General features: G+C 57.5%; 1 protein-coding gene across 2 annotated transcripts in view; it reads right to left on the minus strand.

Annotated features, from left to right (window-relative positions):
* Nucleotides 1-6,000, minus strand: part of NDST2 (N-deacetylase and N-sulfotransferase 2) — a 124,009-nt gene extending 118,009 nt beyond the window's left edge. For both annotated transcript variants that reach the window (XR_016350133.1, XM_089780004.1), the window contains exon 1: nucleotides 5,854-6,000. The gene's annotated coding sequence lies outside the window, so the exon portion shown is untranslated. The remainder of the gene's footprint in view (nucleotides 1-5,853) is intronic.

Here is a 6,000-nt window from a genome sequence, read left to right on the forward strand (position 1 = left end):
CTAAGCTGGAAATCTGACATACCAGAAAAGGTTGCTGACAGCCAGAGGCTGTTCCTCTCTCTGTAACATACCCTGCAATAAATTACTTCCAACCTGGGGCGGGGCATTCGGAGGAGAACAAAATAAAGTACACCCCTATAGGTGTCAAAAGAGGCCAATTAAAAGAGATTTGCTACAAGTGCTGGGGAATGTCGACTTGCGGTATTATCATGGATGGAGATGCATTCCTTTAAAAAGGGAAAATGAGTGAGAGGTGCCGTGTAAACAACTCTGCCAATTACAATGGAACAGACTATTTTATCTGTACAGCTCTTCACTGCATCTCTGCATCTTCCAGATACACCCCCGAGAGATGGAGACAGGCATCCAAACCTCTAAAACACTGTCTTAGAGATGTGCTTGGGTCCAGAAAGCACACGTGCCTTGTTGACATTTGTATTGTTCTTTACCATTTTCAGCTAGCTTAGAATAGCCTAGGCATCTTTACCCCTTTGTCATCCAACCCAGAGGCGTAAAGTCTAACAGGTAAAAAACAGGGTATAAAGGCTACATGACACTAGTAAAATATGCCTTCACAAGCGTTTATACTGTTGATAGAATCCCTGCAGTGGCTAGACATTACTGGAAAACATGAAAGTATTCTAGCACATACGCTCACACCTGCACACTCTTCCCAATTTTCTGTTCTATAGGTTTCTAATTACTATCGATACTGAAAAGTAGTGACTCTCAAACTTTTGTATGTTGAGAACCCCTTTTTGCAACCAACAGTAGATTCTTCTCCCCACTCACCCATGACAGTGTTAGGACTGGTCTACATATGAACATTAATCCAGAATAAAGCAGGCTATGGATTTACAATAGGTTAGTTATTCTGCATAAACTCCTGGTGCGGACACTCTTGTTCCTTCCTTATTCCAATTTAATTTAATCCAAATTGATGACAAGTGCCTTGTTCAAGAATAAAAGGATCCATACACGGAGTTAATCAGGACTAATTATTCCGGCATTCGTTCCCTGTGTAGAGAAGTCCTTAGCAAAATGGGAAGCGCTGAGTACAAGACCCTCTGATACCTGCCTTGAAGCACCTTAACTTTTCACTTATGTAACAGAAAAAAACCCAACCCAACAAATCAACACAGATTTGCTGTTGACACTGAAGTTTATATTCACTTCTCTTCCAAATTTCTGATACTGCTATTTTGAAATCTCACACACAGAAACAAAATTGTTTTAAGAAACACGTCTGCAGCCTGCAGAAACAGAACCACTGAAATGGAGACACAGCTGCACTGACTGATAGATGGAGGGCAGCCATGGCTGGAAATTAAACAAGCAGGGCTGGAAGGAGCAGAAGAGTGAATGTGGAGGCCTATATGAAAAGAAGGCGGCAGATTGGGAGACCAAAGAGTGGGAAGAGCGGCTTACGAGAGACTGGATAATTTGCGAAGGGATGAAAAAGCTGGCAAACATACAAGAGAATCAATGAAGACATCATCCTGAATGTATGCAGCACTTTTAGTTGCAGAATCCCAAGGTGCTCTACCTACCCAAACAGACGTACAAATATTGGAATGACTTCCCATGCCACTGTCCCTGCTTTGCCACTTCATGTTATCGTGTTTCGTCACAATCGTGAAACAACGGATTTAGATGACACATTGCAGAACACAACTGAGGTCGACACAGACCAGCCGAACGCATGTTTGCTCTCATAACATGGGCCTTCATCCCCCTTGTCTGACATGATGCTGAACATGATGTGTCCTAGTTTATGCTGACTTCTGCTCTACTCACGGTCAGCATTATGCCATCTACTACCGAGGGCCATGTTCAAAGACAATAAAAGTGTGTAATGTAGATAAGGCTATGGAGATGCAGCTACCATTGGGGTGGAATGTGACAAGCAGCACTCAACAGCTTAAAGAAATAAGTGAACAAGAATCTGGTATCCAAGTGAAACGAGAGCTCTGATGGAGAATGCGATAGCGCAGAAAGAGTTCAGAAGCGGGTAGGACAAACTCTCTAACCTTAGGGAAATCACGTAATCTCTCTATGCCAGAATTTTTCCATCAGAAGAAAGAAAACAAAACTGAATCGAGAGCGCTGAGAGCTTTAAAATCCTTAGACAGAGGGTACTTCAAAATTATTCAGAGGTTTTCCATTCAGTAGCTGAAGGAAGTCCAGGGGAACGTACAGACTCCAGAATGCTCTACATCTATGCTTCTGGATTTCCTCTCTATAGTCTTTTCCTCCAAAATGGGTGCGCCCTAATCTCCTCTGCTGCTTCATCAAAACCAAAGAAGGCACAGTACTGCCAAGTTACCCCAACTTCATCTAGGAAGGAAGCCACACTCAGTAGCTAACCTGGAAAGGAGAATGGTGTTTGGGCACACAGGAACACATCCCACTACACTCCCCCATTATTAGCCACATGGACAACCTTGTCAGCCTGTGACAGTAGCTCAAAAGCACAGAGATAGGCATCTGAGGGTACTTCTGGGCTGTGTCTAGACTGGCCCGTTTTTCTGGAAAATCAGCCGCTTTTCCGGAAAAACTTGCCAGCTGTCTGCACTGGCTGCTTGAATTTCCGCAAGAACACTGACTTCCTACTGTAAGAAATCCGTGCTTTTTGCAGAAATACTATGCTGCTCCCGTTCGGGCAAAAGTCCCTTTTGTGCAAAAGGGCCAGTGTAGACAGCTGAGATTTGTTTTGTGCAAAAGGGCCAGTGTAGACAGCTGAGATTTGTTTTGTGCAAAAGGGCCAGTGTAGACAGCTGAGATTTGTTTTGCGCAAAAGGGCCAGTGTAGACAGCTGAGATTTGTTTTGTGCAAAAGGGCCAGTGTAGACAGCTGAGATTTGTTTTGTGCAAAAGGGCCAGTGTAGACAGCTGAGATTTGTTTTGCGCAAAAGGGCCAGTGTAGACAGCTGAGATTTGTTTTGTGCAAAAGGGCCAGTGTAGACAGCTGAGATTTGTTTTGCGCAAAAGGGCCAGTGTAGACAGCTGAGATTTGTTTTGCGCAAAAGGGCCAGTGTAGACAGCTGAGATTTGTTTTGCGCAAAAGGGCCAGTGTAGACAGCTGAGATTTGTTTTGCGCAAAAGGGCCAGTGTAGACAGCTGAGATTTGTTTTGTGCAAAAGGGCCAGTGTAGACAGCTGAGATTTGTTTTGTGCAAAAGGGCCAGTGTAGACAGCTGAGATTTGTTTTGCGCAAAAGGGCCAGTGTAGACAGCTGAGATTTGTTTTGCGCAAAAGGGCCAGTGTAGACAGCTGAGATTTGTTTTGTGCAAAAGGGCCAGTGTAGACAGCTGAGATTTGTTTTGCGCAAAAGGGCCAGTGTAGACAGCTGAGATTTGTTTTGCGCAAAAGGGCCAGTGTAGACAGCTGAGATTTGTTTTGCGCAAAAGGGCCAGTGTAGACAGCTGAGATTTGTTTTGCGCAAAAGGGCCAGTGTAGACAGCTGAGATTTGTTTTGCGCAAAAGCGCGTCTAGATTGGCCACGGACGCTTTTCCGCAAAAAGTGCTTTTGTGGAAAAGCATCCATGCCAATCTAGACGCTCTTTTCTGCAAATGCTTTTAATGGAAAACTTTTCCGTTAAAAGCATTTCTGGAAAATCCTGCCAGTCTAGACACAGCCCTGTGGTATAGTCGCTGCAGCTATGCTGCTGAAGCACCAGATGTAGCTGCATCCTCAGTGATGTGAACAAATTGGAGAGAGTCTAATAGAGGACAAGGAAAATGATCAGGAGGCTGAGGTACATGACTTAGGAGGAGAGGCTGGAGCACAGGAGGGGGAGTTAGCCCACCTGAGGCAGGGCAATGCTGGGGTGCCCGGCCGGGGAAGGGGGTTGCCCGGCTGAGGCACAGGAGGGGGAGTTAGCCCACCTGAGGCAGGGCAATGCTGGGATGCCCGGCCGGGGAAGGGGGTTGCCTGGCTGAGGCACAGGAGGGGGAGTTAGCCCACCTGAGGCGGGGCAATGCTGGGGTGCCCGGCCGGGGAAGGGGGTTGCCCGGCTGAGGCACAGGAGGGGGAGTTAGCCCACCTGAGGCGGGGCAATGCTGGGGTGCCTGGCCGGGGAAGGGGGTTGCCTGGCTGAGGCACAGGAGGGGGAGTTAGCCCACCTGAGGCGGGGCAATGCTGGGATGCCCGGCCGGGGAAGGGGGTTGCCTGGCTGAGGCACAGGAGGGGGAGTTAGCCCACCTGAGGCGGGGCAATGCTGGGGTGCCCGGCCGGGAAAGGGGGTTGCCCGGCTGAGGCACAGGAGGGGGAGTTAGCCCACCTGAGGCGGGGCAATGCTGGGGTGCCCGGCCGGGGAAGGGGGTTGCCCGGCTGAGGCACAGGAGGGGGAGTTAGCCCACCTGAGGCGGGGCAATGCTGGGGTGCCCGGCCAGGAAAGGGGGTTGCCCGGCTGAGGCACAGGAGGGGGAGTTAGCCCACCTGAGGCGGGGCAATGCTGGGGTGCCCGGCCAGGAAAGGGGGTTGCCCGGCTGAGGCACAGGAGGGGGAGTTAGCCCACCTGAGGCGGGGCAATGCTGGGGTGCCTGGCCGGGGAAGGGGGTTGCCTGGCTGAGGCACAGGAGGGGGAGTTAGCCCACCTGAGGCGGGGCAATGCTGGGGTGCCCGGCCGGGGAAGGGGGTTGTCCGGCTGAGGCACAGGAGGGGGAGTTAGCCCACCTGAGGCAGGGCAATGCTGGGGAGGTGGGTTGCCCGACTGGGGCAGGGCAATGCTGGGGGGGGGGATTGCCTGGCTGGGGCGGGGCAATGCTGGGGGGGGGGGGTGTCCGGCAGGGGGGAAATGTGGGGGGGGCCGGCACAGCAATGCTGGGGGGAGGGGGGCCGGGGCACTGGGCCGTACTGCAGGGGGGGGCAATACTGGGGGGGGCGGCGGGGCAGGGCAGTGCTGGGGGGGGCCAGCGGGGCAATGGGGCCGGGCCGTACAGCGGAAGGGGAAATGCTGGGGGGAGGGTTGCTCAGCGGGGCGGTGCTGGGGGGCCCCGCAGGGCAACGGGGACAGGAGGGGCAGGGCGGGCAATGGGGGCCGGGCCGTGCGGCGGGGGGGGCAGTGCGGGGGGGCAGGGCGGGCAATGGGGCCGGGCCGGGCCGTGCGGGGGGGGGGGGCAGTGCGGGGGGGGGGCAGGGCGGGCAATGGAGGCCGGGCCGTGCGGCGGGGGGGGCAGGGCGGGCAATGGGGCCGGGCCGTGCGGGGGGGGCGGCGGGGGGGCAGGGGGCAGGGGGGGGCAGGGCGGGCAATGGAGGCGAGGCCGGGCGGGCGGGGGCCGGGCCGTGCGGGGGGGGGGCAGGGCGGGCAATGGAGGCCGGGCCGGGGCGGGGGGGCAGTGCGGGGGGGCAGGGCGGGCAATGGGGCCGGGCCGTGCGGCGGGGGGGGCAGGGCGGGCAATGGAGGCCGGGCCGTGCGGTGGGGGGGGGCAGTGCGGGGGGGCAGGGCGGGCAATGGAGGCCGGGCCGGGCGGGGGGGGCGGGCGGGGGGGCCGGGCCGTGCGGCGGGGGGGGGGGGGGGCAGGGCGGGGGGGGCCGGGCGGGCGGGGGGAATGGGGGGGGGCGGGCGGGCGGGCGGGCCGGGGGGGGGCAGTGCTGGGGGGGCCGGGCGGGGGGGGGGGCGTGCGGGGGCGGGCGGGGGGGGGGAGTGCTGGGGGGGGCGGGGGAGGCGGGGGGGGGCGGGCCGGGGGCGGGGGGGCAGTGCGGGGGGCCGGGCCGGGGGGGGGCAGTGCTGGGGGCCGGGCGGGGGGGGGGGGGGGGGGCGGGGGCTGGGGCCGGGCCGGGCGGGGGGGGGCAGTGCTGGGGGCGGGGCGGGGTCCGGACCGTCTCCCCCCCGCGGTCCCGGCCGCCTCACCTCGGCCCGCGGCCCCGGGCTGCTCCGGCGGGCGCCCCGCTGCCTCCCCTCGGGCCGGGCCGGGCTCCCCGCTCGCTCCCGCTTCCGGCCGCTGGGGGAGCCGCCGCGCCGCCGCCATCTTCCGCCGGGGGAGGGGGCGCCGCCCGG

The sequence above is a fragment of the Pelodiscus sinensis genome, chromosome 8 (genome assembly GCF_052426305.1).
Source record: "Pelodiscus sinensis isolate ZL-2025 chromosome 8, ASM5242630v1, whole genome shotgun sequence".
NCBI classification, from domain to species: Eukaryota; Metazoa; Chordata; order Testudines; family Trionychidae; genus Pelodiscus; species Pelodiscus sinensis.